This window comes from Mustela putorius, unplaced genomic scaffold, assembly GCF_011764305.1.
Source record: "Mustela putorius furo isolate JIRA1106 unplaced genomic scaffold, ASM1176430v1.1 tig00003845_pilon_pilon_pilon, whole genome shotgun sequence".
Lineage (NCBI taxonomy): Eukaryota > Metazoa > Chordata > Mammalia > Carnivora > Mustelidae > Mustela > Mustela putorius.
Window position 1 is genome coordinate 44246312 of NW_025421998.1, and position 26577 is coordinate 44272888.

At 36.4% G+C, this 26577-nt stretch overlaps 1 protein-coding gene across 3 annotated transcripts in view; it reads right to left on the reverse strand.

The window, feature by feature from the left end:
• THSD7A (thrombospondin type 1 domain containing 7A) overlaps nucleotides 1-26577 on the reverse strand; it is a 465278-nt gene that overhangs the window by 237153 nt on the left and 201548 nt on the right. The window lies entirely within an intron of this gene.

Consider the following 26577-nt stretch of genomic DNA (forward strand, 5'->3'; position numbering starts at 1 on the left):
CCACAATAGGTCACACACCAGGCCAAAAAACAAGTCTCAACAAATACAAAAAGACTGAAGTCATACCATGCATCTTTTCTGACCACAATGCTATGAAACTAGAGATCAACTACAAGAAAAAATCTAGAAAGAGTAGAAATACCTGGAGGTTAACTAACACATTGCCAAACAAAGAATGAGACAACCAAGATGTTAAAGAGGACATAAAAAAATACATGGGCACAAATGAAAGTGAAAATACAATGGTACAAAATCTCTGGGATGCAGCAAAAGAGGGAAGTTCTAAGAGGGAAGTTTACCCTAAGAAGTAAGAAAATTTTCAGACAACTCAACCTTACACCTAAGGAAGTGAGAAAAAGAACAAACGAAACCCAAAACTGGTAGAAAGAAGAAAATCGTAAAGAGGAGAGCAGGAATAAAGTACAAGAAATGAAACAAACAATAAAACAGATCAATGAAACCAGGAGCTGGTTCTTTGAAAAGTTCAACAAAATTAATAAGCCTTTAAGCCAGACCCACTTAAAAAAAAAAAAAAAAAACTCTAAACAAAATCAGAAATGAAAGAGAAGAAATCACAAATGATATCACAGAAATGCAAAACATTACAAAATACTATGAAAACTTATATGCCAACAAATTGGACAACCTAGAAGAAACGGATGAATTCCAAGGAACATACAACCTCCCAAAACTAAACCACAAAGAAATAAAAATTTGAACAAGCCAATTACCGACAATGAAATTGAATCGGTAATCAAAAAACTCCAAACAAACAGAGTCCAGGACCAAATGGCTTCACAGATGAATTCTACCAAACCTTTGAGAAAGTATGAATACCCATTCTTCTTAAACTATTTGAAACAATAGAAGAGAAAGGAAAACTTCCAAATTTATCCTTTGGGGGTCTGCATTACCCTGATACCAAAACCAGACAAAGACACTACCAAAAAAATCCAAAAATATAGTCCAATATTTCAGATAAACATAGATGCAAAAATCCCCACCAAAATATTAGCACACTGAATCCAACAATCCACTTAAAAATCATTCACTGCAATCAAGTGAGATTTATTCCTGGGACTCAAGGGTGGTTCAATATTTGCAAATCAGTCAATTGGATACAGCACATCAATAAAAGAAAGGATAAAAGCCATATGTTCATTTCAATAGATGCAAAAAAAGCATCTGACAAAGTATAACATCCATTCACGATAAAAAACAAAACAAAACAAAAAACAAAAAACCTTAACAAATAGTTCTAGAGGGAACATACCTCAATGTAATAAAAGCCATATGTAAAAAATATACAGCTGACATTATCCTCAATAATGAAGTACTGAAAGCTTTACCGCTAAGATCATGAACAAGATAACAATGTCCACTCATCAGTTTAATTCAACATAAGCAATAGAAGTTCTGGTTAAATCAATCAGGCAGAAAAGGGAATAAAAGGCATCCAAACTGGTAAAAGTAGTAAAACTTCCACTATTTTCAGTTAACAGGATGTTAAATCTAGAAAACCTTAAAGATTCTACCAAAAAACTACTAGAACTGATAAGCAAATTCAGTAAGGTTGCAGGATTCAAAATCAATGTACAGAGATCTGCTGCATTTCTATACACTTAAAAATGAAGAGAAATTAGTAAGCAATTCCAGTTATAGTTGCACCAAAAAATAATAAAGTACTTAGGAATAAACTTAAGCAAGGAGCCAAAAGACCTTTACTCTGAAAATTATAAAACACTGATGAAAGGAACTGAAGATGACACAAGCAAATGGAAAGATATTCCATGATGATGAATGAAAAAAAAAAAAAAACACTGTTAAAATATCCATACTACAGAAAGCACTCTTAGATTTAATGTAATCCCTCTCAAAATTCAACAGCATTTTTCACAGAACCAGAATAAATATTTTAAAATTTGTATGGAACTACAAAAGACCCCAAATAGCCAAAGCAATCTTGAAAAAGAAAATCAAAGCTGGAGGTAACACAATTTCAGATTTCAAGTTATACAACAAAGCTGTATATGACTTACGATTATATGGACAATTAATCTTTGATAAAGAGGTAAGAATATGCAGTGGTAAAAAGACAGTCTCTTCAACAAATAACACTGGAAACTTGGAAAGCTATGCAAAAGACTTAAATCAGACTACTTCCTTACACCATACACAAAAACAAACTCAAAATAGATTAAAAGACTTAAATGTGGGACCTAAAACCATAAAACTCCTGGAAGAGAGCAGAAATGGTAATTTCTCTGACATTAGCCATAGCAATATTTTTCTAGATTTGTCTCCTAAGGCAAGGGAAGCAAAAGTAAAAATTAATTACTGGGGTTTTGAGAGAGTCAAGATGGCGGAGGAGTAGCAGACTGAGATGACATTAGGTCACAGAAATTCAGATAGATAGTTATTAAACCATTCTAAACACCTACAAATTCAACAGGCAACTGAAGAGAAAAAGAAGAAGCAATTCTAGAAACAGAAAATTGACCACTTTCTGAAAGGTAGGACGTGAGGAGAAGTTAATCCAAAGCATCGGGAAGTTAGACCGTGGGGGGAGGGGCCAGCTATGGGCAGGCGGTGGAGCAACGGAGCACAAAATCTGAACTTTTAGAAGTCTACTCCACTGAGGGACATCGCTCCAGAGGCTAAGCTGAGTTGGAGCCCTCATAAGGACAGTGTGGTCTCAGGTCTTGTGGGGTCACAGATGGATTGGGGGTACCTGAGTATAGCAGAGCTCAGAGGTATCAGAGTGGGGAAGGCGACTACAGAGGCAGAGCCAAGGAGTGAGCTCTCAGCTTGGGGTTACCTTAACTGTGATCTGCAGCACAGTGGGACCACTTCACGTTGAGCAGGGACCCCACAAGTGGCAGATCCAGGGAAACCCACCATCCTCTGCCAGAAGAGCAGTGTAGCAGGAATCTGCAGGGGTTGCAGACTCCAAATGGGGGTGTGTGCCAGGGACAGAAATGCTCTGTCACAGGCCAGGTGAGCTCATAGTGTGGCTGGAGACAGAGAGATGGGAGTGACTGACTGCTTTTCTCTGAAGGTGCACTGAGGAGTGGGGCTCTGAGCTCTTGGCTCCTCTGGGCCAGAGATTGGGAGGCCGCCATTTTCACTCCCATCCTCCAGAGCTCTATGGAAAGCATTCAGGGAACAAAAGCTCCTGAGAGCAAACCTGAGCAGATTTCTTAGCCCAGCCCCTGGCAAGGGCGGTGCAATTCCACTTCAAGCAAAAACATTTGAGAATCAAGGCAATAGGCCCCTCCCCCAGAAGATCAGCAAGAACATCCAGCTAAGACCAAGCTCACTGATCAAGGAGAACAAGGGAATTTCAGAGGAGGGGAAAGTAAAGCATGGAATTAATGGCTTTCTCCCCACGATTCTTTAGTCTTTCAAAGTTAATTAAGTTTTTTTAATTTTATTTTTTTCTAATTCTAATAATTTTAATGTTTCTTCTTTCCTCCTTTAATTTTTTAACTAGTTTATCTTAACAATACCTTTCTAAAAAAATCTTTTGGTGAGTGCTGTGAAGTGTGTAAACCTGGTGATTCACAGACCTGTACCCCTGGGGATAAAAATATATGTTTATAAAAAATAAAAAATTATTAAAAAAAAATCTTTTAAAACCTTATTATTATAGTCATATTTTATCCTTCATTATATACAAGTTTATTTTTTTCTATACATATATGGTTTTTTTCTTCTAAAAATTGTTGGAATACAATTTCTTCTAATAGATCAAAATACTCCCTAAATCTAGCACAGGGCTTTGCTCTAGTCTCCAGACTAAGTAGATTATCTCCACTATCTTTTTCTTCTTTTCCCAACTAACTCATCAATTCCTTTTTTAGAATTTTTAAAAAATTTTCATCTTTACAGTCACATTATATCCTTTCATCGTGTTTACTATTATTTTTGCATATATATAAGCTTTTCTTTCTTTAAAATTTTGGGAGGTAATTTCTTCTGAGACCAAAATACACCCAAAATTAAGAGGGTGACTTTGTTCTATTCACCAGTCTGATATACAAATAATATATATTTTTTATGTATATAAATATATATATATATATAATGTTTTTTGACAGAAAGATCACGAGTAGGCAGAGAGGCAGGCAGAGAGAGAGGAGGAAGGGAAACAGCTCCTCAGAGAGCAGAGGGCCCAATGCAGGGTTTGATCCCAGGACCCTGGGATCATGATCTGAGCTGAAGGCATAAGCTTTAACCCACTGAGCCACCCAGGTGCCCCTATTTAATTTTTTTAAAATTTCTTTTTACCCCTTTTCTTCTTTCCCTGATTCGGAGTCTCTTCTGACTTGGTTAGCTTACATTTTTCTGGGGTCTTTGCCACCCTTTTAGTATTTTATTCCTCATTCATATATTAGTATCTGGATAGAATGACAAGGCTGATAAACTCACCACACGCACACACAAAAAGAACGAGAGGCAGTACCAAAGGCTAGGTACCTAATCAATACACACATTGGTAATATGTCAGATCTACAGTTTAGAATGATGATTTTTGAGGTGCTAGCTGGGCTTGGAAAAGGCATGGAAGATATTATAGAAACCCTGTCTGGATAAATAAAAGGTCTTTCTGGAGAAATAAAAAAAAAATAAAATCTAACTAAGCTGAAATTTAAAAAGCTATTAATGAGGTATAATAAAAAATTGAGGCTCTTACTGCTAGGATAAATGAGGCAGAAGAGAGAACCAATGATATAGAAGACCAAATGACTGAATAAAGAACCTGAGCAAAACAGACATAAGCAACTACTGGACCATAAGGGGAGAACTAGAGAGATAAGTGATACCGTAACACGAAACAATAATAGAATAATTGGGATTCCAGAAGAAGACAGAGGAGGGCAGAAGGAATATTGGAGTGAATTATAGTAGAGAATTTCTCTAATATAGCAAAGGGAACAAGCATCAAAATCCCGGAGTCACAGAGAAACCCCCTCAAAAATCAATAAAAATAGGTCCACACCCTGTCATCTAATAGTAAAACTTACAAGTCTTAATGACGAAGAGAAAATCCTGAAAGCAGCCCGGGAAAAGAAGTCTGTAACATACAATGGTAAATATATTAGGTTGGCAGCAGACTTATCCACAGAGACCTGGCAGGCCAGAAAGAACTGGCATGATATATTCAGAGAACTCAATGAGAAAAACACGCAGCCAAAAGCACTATATCCAGCTAGGCTATCATTGAAAATAGGAGGAGAGATAAAAAGCTTCCAGGACAAATAAAAACTAAAAGAATTTGTAAACACCAAACCATCCTTACAGGAAATATTATTGAAAGGGGTCCTCTCAGCAAAGAGAGAGCCTAAAAGTAACAGACCAGAAAGGAACAGTGAAAATATACAGTAACTATCACCTTACAGGCAATACAATGGCTCTAAATTCATATCGTTCAATAGTAAACCTGAATATAAATGGGCTAAATGCCCCAATCAAAAGATACAGGGTATCAAAATGAATTAAACAACAACAACAACAACAGCAACAACAACAACAACACCCATCAATATGCTGTCCACAAGAAACTCATTTTAGACCCAAAGATTTAAAGTGAGGGAGTGGAAAATAATTTACAATGTTAATAGGCATCCAAAGAAAGCTGGGGTGGCAATCCTTATATCAGATCAATTAGATTTCAAGCCAAAGACTATAATAAGAGATGAGGAATACCATATCATAATCAAAGAATGTGTCCAACAAGAAGATCTAACAATTTTAAATATCTATGCCCCTAACATGGGAGCAGCCAATTATATAAATCAATTAATAACAAAATCAAAGAGACACATTGACAATAATACAATAATAGTAGGGGACTTTAACACCCCCCTCACTGAAATGGACAGATCATCCAAGCAAAAGATCAACAAGGAGATAAAGGTCTTAAATGACACAAAGGGCCTAATGGACATAACAGATATATTCAGAACATTCCATCCCAAAGCAACAGAATACACATTCTTCTCTAGTGCACATGGAACATTCTCTAGAATAGATCACATCCTGGGTCACAAATCATGTTTCAGCTGGTACCAAAAGATTGGGATCATTCCCTGCATATTTTCAGACCACAATGCTCTGAAGCTAGAACTCAATCACAAGAGGAAATTTGGAAAGAACCCAAATACATGGAGACTAAAGAGCATCCTTCTAAAGAATGAATGCGTCAACCAAGAAATTAAGGAAGAATTGAAAAATTTCATGGAAACAAATAATAATGAAAACACAACGGTTCAAAATCTGTGGGACAAAGCAAAGGCAGTCAGTCCTGAGAGGAAAATATATAGTGGTACAAGCCTTTCTCAAGAAACAAGAAAGGACTGAAATACACAACCTAAACCTACACCTAAAGGAGCTAGAGAAAGAACAACAAAGAAAGCCTAAACCCAGAAGGAGAAGAGAAATCATAAAGATCAGATCAGAAACCAATGAAATTGAAACCAAAAATACAGTAGAACAAATCACAAAACTAGGAGTTGGTCCTTTGAAATAATTAATGAGATTGATAACCCCCTGGCCAGACTTACCAAAAAGAAAATAGAAAGGACCCAAATAAATAAAATCATGAATGTAAAAGGAGAGATCAAAACCAATACCAAAGGAATATAAACAATTGTAAGAACACATTATGAGCAACTATACGCCAGCAAATTTGACAATCTAGAAGAAATGGATGGATTTCTAAAGACATATAAACTACCAAAACTGAACCAGTAAGAAATGGAAAACCTAAACAAACCCATAACCAGTAAGGAGATTGAAGCAATCATCAAAAATCTCCCAACTAACAAGAGCCCAGGGCCAGATGGCTTCCCAGGGAATTCTACCAAACATTTAAAGAAGAATTAATACCTATTCTCCTGAAACTGTTACAAAAAATAGAAATGGAAGGAAAACTTCCAAACTCATTTTATGATGACAGCATTACCTTGCTCCCAAAACCAAAGACCCCATCAAAAAAGAGAATTACAGACCAATATCTTTGAGAACACAGATGTGAAAATTCTCACCAAAATACTAGCCAATAGGCTCCAACAGTACATTAAAAGGATTATTCACAACAACCAAGTGGGATTTATTCCTGGTTGGTTCAACATCTGCATATCAATCTGGTACAATACATTAATAAAAGAACAGGAACCACATGATACTCTCAATAGATGCTGAAAAAGCATTTGACAAAGTACAGCATACTTTCTTGATCAAAACTCTTCCAAGTGTGGGGATAGAGGGTTCATACCTCAGTTTCATCAAAGCCATCTATGAAAAACCCACAGTGAATATCATTCTCAATGTGGAAAAACTGAGAGCTTTTCCCCTAAGGTCAGGAACATGGCAGGGCTGTCCACTATCACCACTGCTATTCAACATAGTACTAGAAGTCCTAGCTTCAGCAATCAGACAACAAAAAGAAATTAAAGGCATCCGAAGTGGCAAAGAAGTCAAACTATCACTTTTTGTAGATAATATGATACATTATGTGGAAAACCCAAATAACACCACTCCAGAACTGCTAGAATTCACACAGGAATTCAGTAAAGTGTCAGGATATAAAAGCAATGCACAGAAATCAGTTGCATTTCTATACAACAAAAGCAATACAGAAGAATGGAAAATTAAGGAGTCAATCCTATTTATAATGGCACCCAAAACCATAAGATATCTAGGAATAAACCTAACAAAAGAGGCAAAGAATCTGTACTCAGAAAACTATCAAGTACTCATGAAAGAAATTGAGGAAGACACAAAGAAATGGAAAAACATTCCATGCTCATGGATTGGAACAACAAATATCATGAAAATGTCTATGATACCTAAAGCAATCTACACATTTAATGAAATCCCTATCAAAATACCATCAGGTTTTTTCATAGAAATGGAACAAATAGGGGCACCTAGGTGGCTCAGTGGGTTAAGCCTTCGGCTCAGGTCATGATCCCAGGGTCCTGGGATTGAGTCCTGCATCGAGCTCTCTGTTCAGCAGGAAGCCTGTTTCCTTCCCCCCCCTCTCTCTGCCTACCTCTCTGTGATCTCTCTGTCAAATAAATAAATAAAATCTTTTAAAAAAATGGAACAAATAATCCTAAAATTTATATGGAACCAGAAAAGACGCTGAATAGCCAGAGGAATGTGGAAAAAGAAAGCCAAAGTTGGTGCCATCATAATTCTAGACTTCAAGCTCTATTACAAAGCTGTCATCATCAAGACAGTATGGTACTGGCACAAAAACAGACACATAGATCAATGGAACAGAATAGAGAGCCCAGAAATGGACTCTCAAGCCTATGGTCAACTAATCTTTGACAAAGCAGGAAAGAATGTCCAGAGGGAAAAAGACAGTCTCTTCAACAAATGGTGTTGGGAACACTGGACAGCCACATGCAGAAGAATGAAACTGGACCACTTCCTTACACTACAAACAAAAATAGACTAAAAATAGATGAAAGACCTCTATGTGAGACAGGAATTCATCAAAATCCTTGAGGAGAACATAGGCAGCAACCTCTTTGACTTCAGCTGCATCAACTTCTTCCTAGAAACATCGCCAAAGGCAAGGGAAGCAAGGGCAAAAATGATGTATTGGGACTTTATCAAGATCAAAAGCTTTTGCACAGCAAAGGAAATAGTCAATAAAACCAAAAGTCAACTGAAAGAATGGGAGAAGGTATTTGCAAATGACATATCAGATAAAGGGCTAGTATCCAAAATCTATAAAGAACTTATCAAACTCAACACCCAAAGAACAAATAATCCAATCAAGAAATGAACAGACATTTCTGCAATGAAGACACCCAGATGGCCAAAGACACATGAAAAAATGCTCCACATCACTGGGCAACAGGGAAATACAAATCAAAACTACAATGAGATACTCCCTCACACCAGTCCGGATGGCTAAAATTAACAAGTCAGGAAATGAGAGATGTTGGAGAGGATGCAGAGAAAGGGGAACCCTCCTACACTGTTGGTGGGAATGCAAGTTGGAGCAGACACTCTGGAAAACAGCATGGAGGTTCCTCAAAAAGTTGAAAATAGAGCTACACTATGACCCAGCAATTGCACTACTGGGTATTTACTCTAAAGATACAAATGTAGTGATCCGAAGGGGAATGTGCACCCAAATGTTTATAACAGCAATGTCCACAATAGCCAAACTATGGAAAGAACCTAGATGTCCACCAACAGGTGAATGGATAAAGAAGATGTGGTATATATATACAATGGAATACTGTGCAGCCATCAAAGAAATGAAATCTTGCCACTTGCAACAACGTGGATGGAACTAGAGGGTATTATGCTGAGTGAAATAAGTCAATTAGAGAAAGAAAATTATCATTTGATCTCCCCGATATGAGGAATTTGAGAGGCAATGTGGGTGGATTGGGGGGTTAGGGAAGGAAAAAATGAAACAAGATGGGATTGGGAGGGAGACAAACCATAAGAGACTCTTAATCTCACAAAATAACCCCCTAAAGCTGAGGGTTGCTGGGGGGTAGGGATAGGGTGGTTGGGGTATGGACATTGAGGAGGATATATACTATGGTGACTACTGTGAAGTATGTAAGCTTGACAATTCACAGACCTGTACCCCTGGGGTAATAAGACATTATACGTTAATAAAAAAAAAAGAAAAAGAAAGAAAAGAATAGAAAGTGTAAATTAACTATTGGGACTACATCAAAACAAAAAGCTTTGGAACAGTAAGGCAACAACCAACAAAACTAAAAACAACATACTGGATGAGAAAGGATATTTGCCAATGACATACTTGATAAAGGGTTAGTATCCAAAATACATAAGGAACTTATAAGACTCAACACCTCCCAAATTCCAATTTAAAAATGGGCAGAAGACATGAACGGACACTTTTCCAAAGACATCCAGATGGCCAACAGACTCATGAAAAGATGCTCAATATCATTCATCATCAGGGAAATGCTAAGCAAAACTACAATGAGATGTCACCTCACACCAATCAGAATGGGTAAAATAAAAAACACAAGAAGGGTGCTTGGGTGGCTTAGTCAGTTAGGCATCTGCCTTCGGCTTGGGTTGTGATCCTAGGGTCCTGGGATGGAGGGCTACATCAGGCTCCCTGCACAGCAGGGAGTCTACTTCTCCCTCTCTTGCTGCTGCTCCCCCTGCTTCTGCTCTCTCTCTTTCTCTCTCTCTCTCAAATAAAATAAAAAAAAATAAGTTAAAACAAAAAACATAAGAAACAACAAGTGTTGGCAAGGATGTGGAGAAAAGGGAACCCTCTTGCCTTATTGATGAGAATGCAAACTAGGGCAGCCATTGTGAAAAGCAGTATGGAGTTTCCTCAAAACAATTAAAAATAGAAGTACTGTATGATACATTAGTTCTATTACTGCGTATTTAACCAAAGAATTAAAAAACGCTAATTTGAAAAGATATATGTACACCTATGTCTATAGTAACATTATTTATCATAGCGAAATTATGGAAGTAGCCAAAGTGTGAATCAATAAATGGATAAAGAATATGTGGAATACACACACACATATATATACACATGTATATATGCCTATACACACACACAGACACACACACACACACACACACACACAGACACACACACACACACACACATATGGGGGGGAATACTGTTCAGTCATTAAAAAGAATGGTACCTTGCCATTTGCAACAACATGGATGGAACCAGACAGTATCATGCTAAATGAAATAAGTGGTTCACAGAAAGACAAATGACACATGATTTCACTATTTCACTCATATGTGAAATTTCAGAACAAAACAAAGAAAAAGAGAGAGAGACAGAGAGACAGAGAGACAACCCCAAAACAGACTTTATGCATTTTTAGACTCTAAACTATAGAGAACAAACTGATGGTTACAGCGGGTAGGGGGCCAGCATGAAATAGGTGATAGGGATTAAAGAGTACACTTGTTATGATCAGCACTAAGTAATGTATAGAGTTGCTGAATCTCTATATTATACATCTGAAGCTAAAATAACACTTTAACCATACTGGATTAAAATAAGAACTTAAAAAAAAAATTGAAAAAACACTAAAAAATTTCCCATTTTGCTCAGCCATTCTCAATTTACACAGCAATTTTACATGCCAGAAAGCTGCATTTTTAATAAAAACTTTGAAAATCTGTATGATATCCAAAATGTATTAGTATACCGTATCTTGGATGGAATCCAAAAGTATTCAAATATCATACTGCCGAAAATAATTTCTGAGAAATTCATAGTTATTATTCTTGACTTACAATATATGTCTTTTCCTGTCTCTACTCCTATTCACCTACCAAAAGGAAGACATGCATATTCATAAACAAGTCAGTTAGTGGTCTGATTTATGGCTAGGAGCAGCTTTTTGAAAGCTTCCTTTCTTAAACCAAAGAAGAAAATTAATGTAATCTTAGCTATCAGTAGTCACAACTGATTTTTCTTCTTCAAAAATCTGCTTGTTTTTTCCACTGCACTACACTGTACATGATTGTATCAACATTGCAAGATCTTTTCAGTACAATGGCTTCTTGTATGAGGCACGGCACAGTTACTTGGCTCATTCACAATTCATTTGCTGTCCTGATAAATGCCACCACTAGTCAAAATTTCCCTGGTCACAACTTTTAAAATCTAGTATCACTGACCACATATTTATTCTATATAGGGAAGAAAATACCTCTCAAAGACACTGTGGGGGAAACAGCAGGTAATCACCCTATAATAAGATGATACAAGATTAGGAAAATAAAGAAATAGCAAAGTCCAAGTATGAGTAGAGGGTTAAAATCATGCCTAATATGTTAGCAATAATTTTAAGAAAGTAATAAAACACACACAATGACCAATACAATATATTAGTAGATGCTAAATGAGTGAGCATATTCTTAATTAGGTTGTACAAATACTGCATTAATAATCTATTCAATTCCTTATCCTACGTGGGCTTTTTTTCCCTTTGAAAGCATTTCCTCCTATTTAAATCCCTTCTTGTTATATTCCAGTCTGAGGGAGTCTCAGTACTATCCACAAAGAAGTGGTAGAATTCCAGCAAATACATGAGAACAATGGGTGAGATCACAATTGCTATTAGGGAGATGCAAGGTCACTGCCCCAAATAGTACCCAGGCTGCTCAAGGGAGTGCCAGCTCACGGAAATCTGCTCTCACACAGGCCCAAGAAAGAAAGTTAAACTTAGAACAATCAAATGGAAGATATTAATAAGGCTCAGAGGAAAAGTGAGGAAATTGGGAAGGACTCTATTTAAACTTTATGTGAAGGAAGACTAAACGGTGGTATCTACAATTTGACTTACGATTGGTCCCTGGTCCCCAATATGTTCCTTTAATTTCAAGTTTTAAAACACTACCTAAGAGCTTCCTTTTGTTCACTTGCTGAATGGCAGGCCATCATTTAAACCAAAAATACTCCTGTGGGTGAGACAGAGAGCTACAGGAGAGGTGAAGAGAGCCCAGGCACGATGAGAGAGACCAATGTGCCATAGGATGTAGGAAGTGACTCTGGTGGTCAGAGTGACAGGATATTCAAGAGAATGTGTTAAAATAAAATTAAAAAAAAAAAAAAAGAGAATGTGTTAGAAGTTTATAGGTAAACATTGACAATAGTAGCCTTTAGTTTGCCATCTTTGGTGGCAGTTACTTGATAGTTGTGACTAAACAGTTTAGTGGCTTCAAGACATAAAAACAGGAGTAAGGGACAACGTAAATAAAGATGTTTATAAACGTACCAAAGGTTAAACTAAACAGACGAATGCTCAGAAACTACTGGAGTGCATTTACGATAACAAGGAAGATAGATGTGATTTCTCCTTAAAAAGTTACACATTTTAGGGGCAGCTGGGTGGCTCAGTGGGTTAAGCCTCTGCCTTTGGCTCAGGTCATGATCTCACAGTCCTGGGATCGAGCCCTGCATCGGGCTCTCTGCTCAGCGGGAAGCCTGCTTCCCCCTCTCTCTCTCTGCCTGCCTCTCTGCCTACTTGTGATCTCTGTCAAATAAATAAATAGAACCTTAACAAAAATTATACATTTTATGATTTTATATAGAAAATATATTTTATTTAATTACCTAGTAACTATTGTTCAGTGCTAACCAGGCACAGTAATAGTAAAATACATTTTCAACTTTATCTCATGAATGGAGCTAATATCCATATCCTATATTCTCTTAGGTAAATAGGATTTATCTGTCCTAGCATGTTTCAGTTGCATTCTTCATAACCTGCCTAAGTATCCGTTTTCCCAGTAGCCTCCATTATTCACCAAAAGGCTCAATTTCTAAAATGGAAAGACTCACTTTTCATACTTGAACAAACATTTACTGGGAACTGATGGTAGCCAAAAATTGTCTTAGTTGAGTGGGAGACAGAATGGCTAATATTGTGTCTGTCTTTGATGAAGTAGCTTATGTAGCAATCACCTACTGTTGTTAGATAGGATATATATATATATACACACTATGTCATATATATATATATATACACTATGTCATATATATGTGTGTGTGTGTATATATATATATATATATACACAGTATTTCCTGACATAGTAGATACCATAACTTCCGAGAAAACTTTCCAAATACAACAAAATGTAGTTTTTAAATGAAATGTGAGGCCTGCCCTAATATAAATAATCAGTTTTGTGGTTTTAAGTGCAGCACTGAAAAGAAATCTTCTATTCAAGGAATGAAATTAGGTTGAGGCAAAGAGCAGGAGGAAATATAAATAAACTTAGGTACTACCGTAGGTAAACAGATCAGAATGGGAGGCGTGCATAAACCCAAGTGTGAATAGAAAAATGTCATGCAGTCAGTGTGGGATGCTGAATAAAGTGCAGAAGACAAGCTTTCTCTGCTTTATAAAATTTTGATGAGAGCAGCATCTCAGATTGTAATGCTGGTTTAGTGAGACTGCACATAGAGTTATTGGCATCTGCTCTGACAGTCCCATTGCTCTACTATTGTGAAGTGAATGGGAACACTTCTGGTAGGAGCATGAAAATATATGTGCTCCCTTTTTACTGATTTCAGGGAACTGTATGCTTTGCTTCTCTTTGCTTTGTAATCTAAATGGGGCACTTCCTGGGAAGATGCAAAAAAAAAAAAAAATTAAAAGGGAAGACTGACATGTCTGCTATGAATCAGCCTTATTATAAAAAGGTGTGTGTGTGTGGGGGGGGGTATTTGAGATGATAATCAGATCAGATCCAAAGAAGTAGTCTCTCCTAAAACAAAAGTTGGAAAGAAGCCTATTTCAAAAATGGATGTACCTTAATTTCTGAAATATGTCCTTATCTGCTGAGACTGAGCCTAAACTTCCTACTAGAAATGTTTTCGTGTGAACCGCCTTCTGCCAAAGCATGCAGGACAGCACATGGTGCTCGTGTACACAACAGCCAGGCCACGCTGCTCAAGTCTTCTTTGTTGCCCTCTGCTTTGGGTCTTGTCTTGGGCAAGTTACTTAAAACCTCTGATGCTCAACTTTGCTATCTATAAAACAGGAATAATAATACCTGCTTTATTTTATATACAGTGATCTTTTCAAAATATTTCCATATAAAAATTATGTTTTATTTAAGTGCAAAGTTAATTGTGTACCTGGCCAATGTTGGACATGTAGTAACTGCCTAGTTAATCACTGTTTATTGGTTAATTATAATATGCATATAACATGGTAATCCTATTCATGAAACTCCACTGACCAATATAAAAAGTATATTTTATTTATATATAAAACTACATATATTTATAAATATGTTCATATTTTGTATTAGTATACCATATAACATATATAAAATATATTTATATAAAATATATTTTTATAAAAAGTGTATATTAGACTAAAAATCACTACTGCTAATAATGCAACTCTTCATGGTTTCCCTTAAGATTTTAGGTAAAGATAATGCAAAGCCATAATGATTAACAAAATATTAGTATTGTTTATTGTTTCTTTATTTCTTTTTCTTATACTTAGTTTTAATTATTATGATTTTTAGTTGTATATATACTTTTTTAACCATGCAGGAATTTATAAATAAATGTTACCTATATAGAAATGCACTGAAAGCACTGTTTCTAATAACTGTGGAAATCCATAAGACATAAAATCTAAACACTTAAGCTGGACCTCCAAGATTGGCCTGGCTTTTCTTAGCTACATCTAGCTTCTCATTCCTTACAGGAAAGTCTCTCAACATGTGATTGATCTGTGTACATCACACCAACACTCAATGAATCACTACTGATGCAAGCCTCAGGGCCTTTGTTCTTGCTGTTCCTATTTCTCTTCCATTATCCTCCCCTCTCTCAGGCATATCTACTGATCCTTAAACTTAGCAGCATTTCCTCCACGAGGCCATTTCTGATCCTATCAGCCTCCTTCCAGGAAGAACTTGCCTAGGTTATCACTTGTACAAACCCTCTCTATAGACATAAGATCACACATGTAATAATTTATTGCTTTTTTGTGTCACTCTTTCCATAGCAAAGTACAGGTCCTTGAGATTAGGGTCTCTGCTTTTATATTCTTTCAATCTATATATTCCAGTACGCAGAAAGTCTTGATGTCTTATACTTTGTTGAGCAGAAAAGTAAATAACTAAAGAAATGCCTAATTAATTTGTTAATACATAATAGCAGTGACAGACATAGAAGTCATTCTCTGACTCTTGACACTGTACTCTAGTATAGCTGTTACATCCATCAGGGTCAGCAGAAAACAGATTGCAAAGTCACAAGGGTTAAATGAGAAGAGTTTAATAAAAGGATTATTAACAAGTATGGGTAGTGTTCAGAGAAATTACCGACAGACGGTGGAGCACCCTGGGGCTAGCAAGTCTGGGAAGATTATAACCCCAAAGTGGTAAGGGACCAAGGAAAAAGATTTTACCGAAATGTGATACACACCTAGAGTTGCAGGGCAGAGCTGCTTGAGAGGGGCCGTAGCCTTTTGTGAGAAGAACTCGGTCACCAGTTGACCCAAAAAGACAGGAATATATACTCAACTCCTCTCTTCCCACTTTCTTATAACCTGTTGCTGCCTCCTATGGGTAGCATCCAACCAGAAAGAAGAGAAGCAGGAAGCTTTTTTAAGGTACCACTCTGGGACGAGCCTCATCTAGACACAGCACATCTAGAAGGCACACAGCAGCATCTAGAAGGGCTGAGTGGCTCTCTAAGCACAAATGTATTACCAGTGCCCAGCCAGCAATTCAGTTTGAGATGAGCAAAGCCATAAACCTCTGATAGCTATATACCATCTACAAAAGAAGGTGGGCACATGGACTCTATTTCTTCAGCCAGCCACCGCCAGCAGGAAGCTGGGGTGAGCTTATGAAAAACGATGGTGAGCCTCTGGCAGGCAAATCGACACTTTCAATGTTACAGAAAGTCTTTTAATCTAAAAGCCTGTTATTTATGCAAGAGAAGTAGTAATTTTATAAATGGATTCTGAATAACCTAAAAGTAATCAGTATTACTTTAAATAGTGGGCAATTTACTCCCTTCTTTTTGGTAAGGTTAGAATTAAGATTTGCAAGCTCAATGATTCCCTGGGTCGTCCTCTGGGAACGGGCCCCAGGAACTCCGCAGTACATGCTTGGAGAAAATACTGTGCCATTACTTTCAAGACTGAGAGCTGTCCTGTTATATATTCGCTCTGATGCTTCCATTTGACCAGATTTCTAGAACATGTCAAAATTAATTAAATTTCTGCCAAGAAAGATACATGGGATTTCATATCCACAATTCTAGGTATGGTTTTGGTTCAGAGTTCTTAGGAATCACAAAACGTGTAAGGCTTTCAGAGATATTTTGACTCCCTCCTACCACCACTCATCACTGACTCGCTTTACACATATTTATTCATGATAATAAAGTTTAGATTTCTTGTTCAACATCATGAAGCCATGGATATAAAGGTTTTCATATTTTATTACTTATTTCTCTTAATTATCTATTACTTGTTGAATTATCTCTTGTGGAATCAGCCAGGTTTTTAGGGGTTGTACTGTTTTATTTATTTATTTTACTATTATAAAGTTAGTAGCTTTATGTTCACCTTAAAGGGAAAGATGGAGTAGTTGACAGCTCGTATTCTAAAGTAAACTAGGAGTTAGGCACAAAGAGAATGTGTCGAGAGGAAATACAATTTTATCTTAACAGATATAATTTTGAAGATGAAAGGGTATGCCAGAAAAGTATGAGTTTAGAAAAAAAAATGCAGAGAGCCTTCCGAGCATTACTCACTACTATCTGAAGTACTAAGACTGAATTTATAGAAAGACTTAAGAAGAAAAGACATAATTGATAGCAAAATGATAGAAAAACACTCCAATGTGTCCATTTTTCTTGGGATACTAGACTATTCTTCTCTTCATATTTTAGCCAGTTGCCTTTTAAGAGGTTTTTTTTTTTTTTTTTTAAAGAACAGTTTTAGATTTACAACAAAATTAAGAGGAAGGTATAGAGATTTCCCACACACTCTCTGTCCCACTTGCAGAACTTTCCCATTTCACATTTGAAATCATCACTCATTTGAAAGGTACATTTTTTACCGAGGATGCAGCTACACTTAAACACCATAATCAATCAAAATCTATGATTTAGATTATAGTTAACTTTGGGGTTGTATATTCTACCAGTTTGCATAAATATATAATGGCATATATCCGTCATGATAATATCCTTCAGACTATTTTTACTCCCCTAAAGCCATCCATGCACCCCCTATTCATTTCTCTCTCCTAACACCTGGTAACACTGTGTCGATATTGGGTGGATGAAAGTTTTCAGTTCCTTTGGGTAAATGTGTAGGGGTGTAATTGCTGGATGATATGGAAGTATGTTTGGTTTTATAAGAAGCCTCCAAACTGAAGTGGCTGTACCATTTTGCATTCTTACCAGCAATATTCATTCTTGTGGCTTCACAACCTCACCAGGATCTGGTATTGCCAGTGTTCTGCATTTTTGCTATTCTACCAGGTGTGTTTTGGTATCACATTGTTTTAATATGTATTTCCCTGATGACCTACAATGTGGAGCATTTCTTCATATGCTTATTTAGCAGCTGAATTTTGTCTTTGGTGAGGTTACAGTCCTTGATCCACTTTTTAATCAGGTTGTTTTATTGTTCTGTTTTAAGAGTTGTTTGTATATTTTGGATAACAGTCTTTAATCAGATGAGTCTTCTGCAAATATATTCTCAGTCTGTGGCTTGTCATTCTCTTGACATTGTCTTTTGCAGAGCAGAAGCATTTAATTTTAATGAAGCACAATTTATCAATTATTTCTTTCACAGATCATCTTTTGTGTTGTATCTAAAAAGGTATCATCATGCCCAAGGTCATCTACATTTTCTCTTATGTTACCTTCTATAAGTTTTACGGTAGTTTTGCCTTTTGTATTAGGTCTATGATGTATTTTGAGTTCATTTTTTGAAGGTTATTTAGGTCTGTGTCTAGACTTGTGTATGTGCATGTATTCACTTATTTCAGCACTGTTTGTGGAAGACACTCTCGTTGCAAAATTATATTGTCTTTGTTCCTTTGTCAAAGGTCAGTTGACTGTTTTTACGAGACCTAGTTGTTTTTTGCCCTTATATATTTGTGCCTAAAATAAATGTCTGCTTTATTGAGTTATCTAGAAACTGCATAGGTAGATGTGTGGTTTTTTTTTTTTTTTCTGTTTGTTTTTTGTTTTGGCTTAGCCAACAGAAATCTGTTTTAGATCCCAATTCTGTCTTATTCCCTCAGGAATGTACCAAGTGGAATTTCCCATACTTCCTGGCAGTGTTTCCACTGGATTTATAGTTACAATTAATTGCCTTTGTTAAGCAACACAACAAAACAAGGCATATTCAAATGGAAGATACTTTCCAAAGTAGGCATGACTTTCACTAAATGTTTCTTGCATTATTTACAGCAGATTTTATAGTTCTTCCTGAAACATGTTATGTCTTTGATATGCAGATGCAGGACTTCATTTCAGGAAGAGGTGATCTGGGACAGCTAAACTTTCCAGAGGTGAGGGAGGCTCATAGTAAAGCATTAAATCTCAGGCTTACGCTGTTGCAATTTAGAGACATCTGCCTCCTCTACCCCCTTTCTTCTTCACCTCACCTTTGACAGCTTCTCTCAGTCAGGAGACCTGGGAAGTTACATTCTGGCTGAATTACTCTCCGGCTACACTTCCGCTGTGATTCTGGGGTGAGGAACTGGCTCTTAAAGGACCTTCCTCCACATTCCCCGTAGTACGTCTGCGCTTTCCTCCCACCCATCCCCGATGGCCTTGAATGAGCCTTTCAGGATTGTAGCCCAATTACTATAAAGGAATCTCTGTCATGCCTCAAGTCCTAGATTTCTTCCCCTTTCGTTTTTTTTAAACCATACATAGATGTGCTTCTTTTAATGGCATTTCTGGTGAGGGCAAGACAGTGGAATAAAACTACCTTTACTCTTTCATGTTCGTTTAGAAATCGATTACTGGATTGGGCTGAATGTGTGTGTCCCCCCAAAATTCATATTTTGAAATCTGAACCCCTAATGTGATAGTATGAGAAGGTAGAGCCTTTGAGGGGGGATCAGGTCACAAGGTAAGCCCTCATGTATGGATTAGTACCCTCATAAAGGAACCCTAGAGAGCTCTCTCGCACTCTGTGCCATGCAAGGGTACAAGGAAAAGCCAGGAGTCTACAACACAGAATAGAGTTTTCAGCAGACAGCGAATCTGCTGGCGCCTTGATCTTGGACTTCTAAGCCTTTGGGACAATGAGAAATAAATAACTGTTGTTTTTAAGTCACTATTCAATGGTAATTTGTTATAAAAGCCCTGATGCACACTTCACTGGCTAATAACTACACATTCCATACAGGGAAGTACCATGATTTAACTAGTCCTTTTATTGGTGGAATTTAGATTGTTTTGCTATATTAAATCATGCTACTGTGAGAGTTGTACATATTATCTAGAAGAAATTCATAATATCACTAACAAAGGTAATGTCCTTTTGACATTTTGATACATATTGCAAAATTATTTTTCAAATAGGTTGTATTAATTTTTGCCCCCCAAGAATATGTCTGCTTTCAATTCTTTAATATTAAATACTATTACTTTTTTTTAAAAGATTTTATTTATTTATTTGACACAGAGAGAGAGATCACAAGTAGGCTGAGTTAGGCAGACAGAGAGGGGGAAGCAAGCTCCCCGCTGAGCAGAGAGTCCAAGCTGAGCATAGAGCCCGATACAGGGCTCGATCCCAGGACCCTGAGAACATGACCTGAGCCGAAGGGAGAAGCTTTAACCCACTGAGCCACCCAGGCACCCCAATATGAAATACTATTATTAGTAAAATACCAAGTCTCAGACTTCTATCCTTAGAAGGACCTGCTTTTAGGGTTGGCCCTTGGCAGCATCTGGGAACTTAACTGGTAAACAGTTCTCTACACTGATAAAAAATGTTCTCTAGGGGCACCTGGGTGGCTCAGTGGGTTAAGCCTCTCTTCAGCTCAGGTCATGATCCCAGGGTCTTGGGATCGAGCCCCACATCGGGCTCTCGGTTCAGTAGGGAGCCTGCTTCCTCCTCTCTCTCTGCCAGCCTCTCTGCCTTCTTGTGATCTCTGCCCAATAAATAAATAAAATATTTTTAAAAAATGTTCTCTAAATGAAAGAAAAAAAAAAGAAAGAAAAAAAATGTTCTCTAAATGAGAAAACTGCTCTAAATGATAAAGCAGTTCATTATGCTTAATTTGTTTGTATAAACAATGTGGTTTACAGTGAATATTTGCTTTCCTTCTGGGAGTTTGGGATTTTTGCATATGCTAGGCATATGCAAAACCCTAGGCATAGGGTTCCTATGTGATCAACCCTCTCCCCCAATAAAAGTTTGGAACCCTGAGACTCTAATAAACTACCCTAGCAGATAATGCGTTGCACAATTTGCTGCAACTCTTCATTGGAAGGATTAAGTCTAGGCTATGAATTTCCACCTGGTGAGTACCCTGGAAGCTCCAAATTTCCAGGGGAACCTCATACCATTTCCTCCAGACTTCTCTGGCTACACATGTTTCTTTATGCTTTTGCTTTATATCCTTTCACTGTGATGAATCTCAGCCATAACTCTAACTATATGCTGAATCCTGTGAGTCCCTCTAGTGAATTATCAAAACTGGAGGCTATCTTAGTGATCCCTGACACATTATTAAACATTTTTATTTACTAATCTGATAGGTGAAAGTGGGATTAAACTTTTTTTGTATTTAATTATGATTGAGGATTAGCATATTTTCCGTGAACTGAAACTATCCTTTGCTGATTTTAATCGATTTTAATTTTTAGAGCAGTTATAGGTTCACAGCAAAACTGAGGGCAAAGTACAGAGAGTTCCTATAAAACCCCTACCTTTGTATATTCAGAGCCTCCCGATCATCAACATCACTCGCTAGATGGGACCCACGTTAATACATCATTATTACTCAGAGACCTTAGTTGACACCACAGTTAACTCTTGGCATTTGAAATTCTATGGCTCTGAGCAAAAGTACAAGGGCATATATCTATCACAATAACATACAGAGTCGTTTCATTGCCCTAAAAAAAAATCCTTTGTGTTCCCTCTGTTCATCTCTCCCACTACCTAAGCCCTGTCAACGCTACTATTCTTTTCACTGTCTCCAGGGTTTTGCCTTTTCCAGAATGCCATACAGTTGGAATCATACAGGATGTAGCCTTTTCTTTCACTTAGCATTTAATTTCTTCCATATTTTTCCATGGCTTGATAGGTCACTGTTTTTTTTTTTTTAACACTGAATAATATTCCATTATCTGAATGTGCTACAGTTTATTGATTCATCTTTTGAAGGACCTCTTGGTTGCCTTCAAGTTTTGGCAATTAGGAATAAAGCTGTTATGTAAACGTCTCTGTGTAGATATTTGTGTGGATATAAGTTTTCAGTTCCTTTAGGTAAATATCACTGAGCACAATTGCTCATATGGTAAGCAGTGCATTTAGTGTTGTAAGAAACTGCCAAGCTAGCTTACAAAACGGCTATAACCTCTTACTCTGCTTTCCCACCAGCAATGAACAAGCGTTCCTGTTTCATTCTCCCCAGAATTCAGTGTTGCCAGTGTTTTAGATTTTGGTAACTCTAACAGGTGTGTAATAGTATCTCTCTGTTGTTTTAATGTGTATTTCCCTGATGACCTATGATATAAAGTATATTTTCATATGCTTATTTGCCATTTGTAGATCCTCTTTGGTGAGGTGTGAAGGTCTTTGATGGAATTAAAAATCAGGCTTTTTTTTTTTTTTTTAATCACTGAGTTTTAAGTTTTCAGTATATTTTGGATACCAGTCCTTGTATAATTTAGATTCCAGTCCTTTATCGCTCTAATCAGGTTGTTTTCTTATTGTTGAGTTTTAAGAGTTCTTTCTTTGTTTTGAATGCCAGTCCTTTATCACAAATATTTTCTACCAGAGTGTGACTAACCTTTTCATTTTTCTTGATCCTCTGTTTATTTTCAATTAGATTTTGATCTTTTTCTCAATATTATGACTGCTTATGTATTAAGAAAATGAGCTCTTTGCCAATTATATGCCCAAATATTTTTTCTCAGTTTGCTAACTTGGGTTTTAACTTCACTCATATTTTTCTTGAGCAAAATTTACAAACAAAATATAATTACTACATGATCTCTGCATTCTGTACCCTAAAGGGTCCTTATTTAAGGTTTTAAAAATTTTACCTTTTCTTTTAATATTATAGAAACAAAATTTAAGTAATGAATATACACCAGGGCTTTGCTTTGGTATAACAAGTGTCAAAGGCATATAATTAGAGATAGATAGATAGATAGATAGATAGATATAGATATATAGATACAGATATAGTTATATATATATCTGTATCTTCTCATTCCTTTACATGGCAAAACAACTGCCCCCTGAAAAAGCAAATTAATTAATTTCCCTCCAAATTGGAAATGTTCCTTCACCATAAACAACATTTTATAGGATTTTGCAGATCTTATTTCTAGACCCCATTTCGCTTGATCTGATTATTCATGTAAGAACATGAATTTGTTATTACTATTTTTATAGAATAAAATACATTTATCTTGGGACATTAGTGCTTTCTATTTTTATTTTTCAAAAATTTTGTGGTCTTTCTGATATGCTTATTTTTCCCTTATAAATTTTACAGTAACAATATTGGGACAACTGGTACAGACATACATCATTTTTATGTTTCTAAGTCTGGTGTTCTGTGCAGAACTTCTATAGTTAGGTGTATTTATAGATTTCTTTGTCTTTTTTAGTTTTTTAAAAAGTATTTTAAAAATTTTATTTAAATTCAAGTTAGTTAACATATAGTGTTTTATTACTTTCAGGGGTAGAATTTAGTGATTCATCAGTTGCATACAACACCCAGGGCTCATTACATCAAGTGCCCTCCTTAATGCCCATCACCCAGTTACCCCATCCCTCTCCAGCAACCCTCAGTTTGTTCCCTATGGTTAAGGGTCTCTTATGGTCTACGGTCTTTTTAACTTTTGTAAGTGTAATATTTTAATCTTCTGTTTCCACCATTAATGTTTAACTAATTATTAAGCATCTAGGAAATATCTTGATTGTTTGATATTATTTTTGTGTCCATCCACTGCCCCCCCATGGGTTATTTTAATGTTTTTATTTTCAATTGATTCTCTTGAGTTTTCCAGTGTACAGTTATAATATTGGGAAAAAAATCTTAAGTTATCTACCTGCTTTCCAATTTTCATTTCTTTCTCTTTCAATTACATTAACTAGTACTTAGACATTAGCGTTAGCCAAGAGTGGAGTTAATGTGTTGTCCTCTCTAATTTTTGACAACAACACTAATGCTTTTAGAGTTTCACAGTTTCAGTATTGCTCTGGTTTTCAGTCTGAGGTCTCTATGTCTTTCCTTATAATAATTATTCTACACCATCTCTTCCATGAGGACATGATTGCAACCTCTTCTAGAAGAATATGACCCATGTGCCATTTCAATCTATGGGTTAAAGTATTAATTTCAGGAAAGTCTTCTATTACATGTTTGTTGGGGGGGTTGTTGTTATTTGCCTTTTCTGTTATAATTTTTCTGGTCCTATCTTCAAGAACATCAGTTTCATATAATGATCTCCCTTGCTTGTTTCCATATCCATCATTTTTTTAAAAATGACGATTTACTTGGATGTTCTCAAATTGTTCTCTGTATCACTGACTCCTCTTCACAAGATATTTCCCCACATTTTATTGCTTCTAATGTAATTTCATTTCTTTTTCTTGTTTCTCATTCCTCCCCATTTCTTTTAGGAGCTCAGGCAAATCACGCATTTGATTAATGAGTTAAGATCATTCAATTTTCTTAGCTCTTCTTTCTGTTTTTGGCTCAGAAATGCCATATTTCCTTTACCATCTCTGGTTTCTTGGAGAACTGCTTGTCATTGCTTTCATATCAACTCTTGGCCTGGGGCAATATTCTACCTAAGTTTGGCTGAAACTTACAGCTTCATAGAAGAGTCCTATGTGTCATGGCATGTTACATGTAGGGATTAAGAATTCTCGTCTGCTGGTCATCAAATTTTAATCCCTCAACCCATCAATCCATTTCTTGGCAGTAATGGCATAGAGAGTTTCTTGTTCAATCTTGCCCATCATGCCATCTGTTTTCCAACTCAAAGATGCTTCAATATCCCTTTCTTTTAACACAGACCATGCCATACAAAGAGACATCATTGCCTTGGCCCTCACGAAGTCCAGGCTACTCAGAGAGTTTGAGCATTTGCAGAAGTTGCAAAGATATAACAACCTCCTAAGTTTCTTCCTTCGGTTAGGTTTAATTTCACCACATTCTCTAAATCTCTGTCATTTGTGGTTTGAGACTCTATTTCCTATTGTCAAGAAAGAACAGACTTTTCATTTGTGTTTTTCATTATTATTGATTTCAGTCTGTTCGAAAGCAAAAAAGCAGGCCAGATCTATCATCTGAAACTTGGAAGTTCTCGCAGTAATTCTGCAACAGTTATATTTATTTGCCTGTGAACTGCTTCTCTAAGATTCTTAGGTTTATTTAGCTAAATTGATTCAGTCACTCTAACAGATGTTTTTAGCCCTATTAAATGATTTTTTTTTTTTTTTACCCACTGACATGACAAAATTGCTTCTAAATCTGATATAAGGGGAAAGACTAAATTTGATCATCAAGTCTGTGATCTGTGGCTCTCTTCTTTGCTGGTGTTAACCATTTACTCTTTATTTCACTAGCTTCACTGACATGGTACAATGTTTGAGCAACACCTATGTCAAAATACCTGATTCTTACCTCTCTTCACTAAGCCTTTAACTGTCTTAATCATATGTATTTATCCATATATATTATTATATATAATTCTTAAATGCAAGAAATATTAGCAACCAACTTAAATTTTAATCTATACTCTAATAAGTTATATTAGGTTTATTTTGAATAGAATATAAGCACGTGACAGAAGATCTACAAATCTTTAAATGTGTTTGCTTATTTCAAACAACCAAATGGGAATATTAGGCTCTATGGCTCTATGCAGTGGTAGGTACTATCCTAATTACACTTTTAATTGAGTGGTCAACATTAAATTAAATGTCTACAGCATGTTAACTCAGTGACAACAGGAAACAACTCAAGTTGCCTTGGAGGCTCCTTTAATTACTTGGTGGGAGCCAAGTAACTAATATAATCATAATACTTGAGGAAAAGAGATGAGGAAATCACCAGGATGAGGATAGTCAGAAAAGAATAAAACAGGAATTGAAATGAAAACACACATGATACACAATCACGGTGAACATACACACAGACATGAAAGCTTAAGGAGTTGTAGGGAACCTGGAGGGTGAAGGCAGGAGATCAAGTAACCAACAATGAGACCAAGAAAAGAGTTGGACTGATGTTACTACGTGAAGAAAAAGCAGATTATTGTGTGGCTGAGAGAAAATACAACTGTGTAAGTACAAAGAGAGGAGGGACTAGCACATAACCTAAAAATGGTGACCGGAGCAACACTATGCTGAGAGAAATTATTGTCTAGACCAATCAATTGTTTATTTGTTTACTTATTTCTTTAAACTATATTCTTCACTAAAAAGGCTTTCAACGAGCTTTCAAAATCAGATGGCAAAATCACTAGGCAAGAATGAGTGAAGGAAAATCATGGTGCAAAAAAGATGAAGCAGTGGGGTATGTTAGTAAGCAACCTACTTGCCACACAGTCTAGTCATGCTCCCAGGAGCCAAACCAAACAGGCACATGTGATCTGTTTCAACATTTCCAGGCCCATAAGGAAAGCAATCCAGCTGCTCACCAGCAGCACACGGGTTGGGCCTTCAGTGAAATTTATCTTATGTGTTTTTAATCAAGAGAACAGACTGTGTGATGGAGTAGATGACACTTTCAATGTCATTTCTACAATAAAGATGATATAAAATTCTGAGTGATGTTACCATAATTTCACTCAGT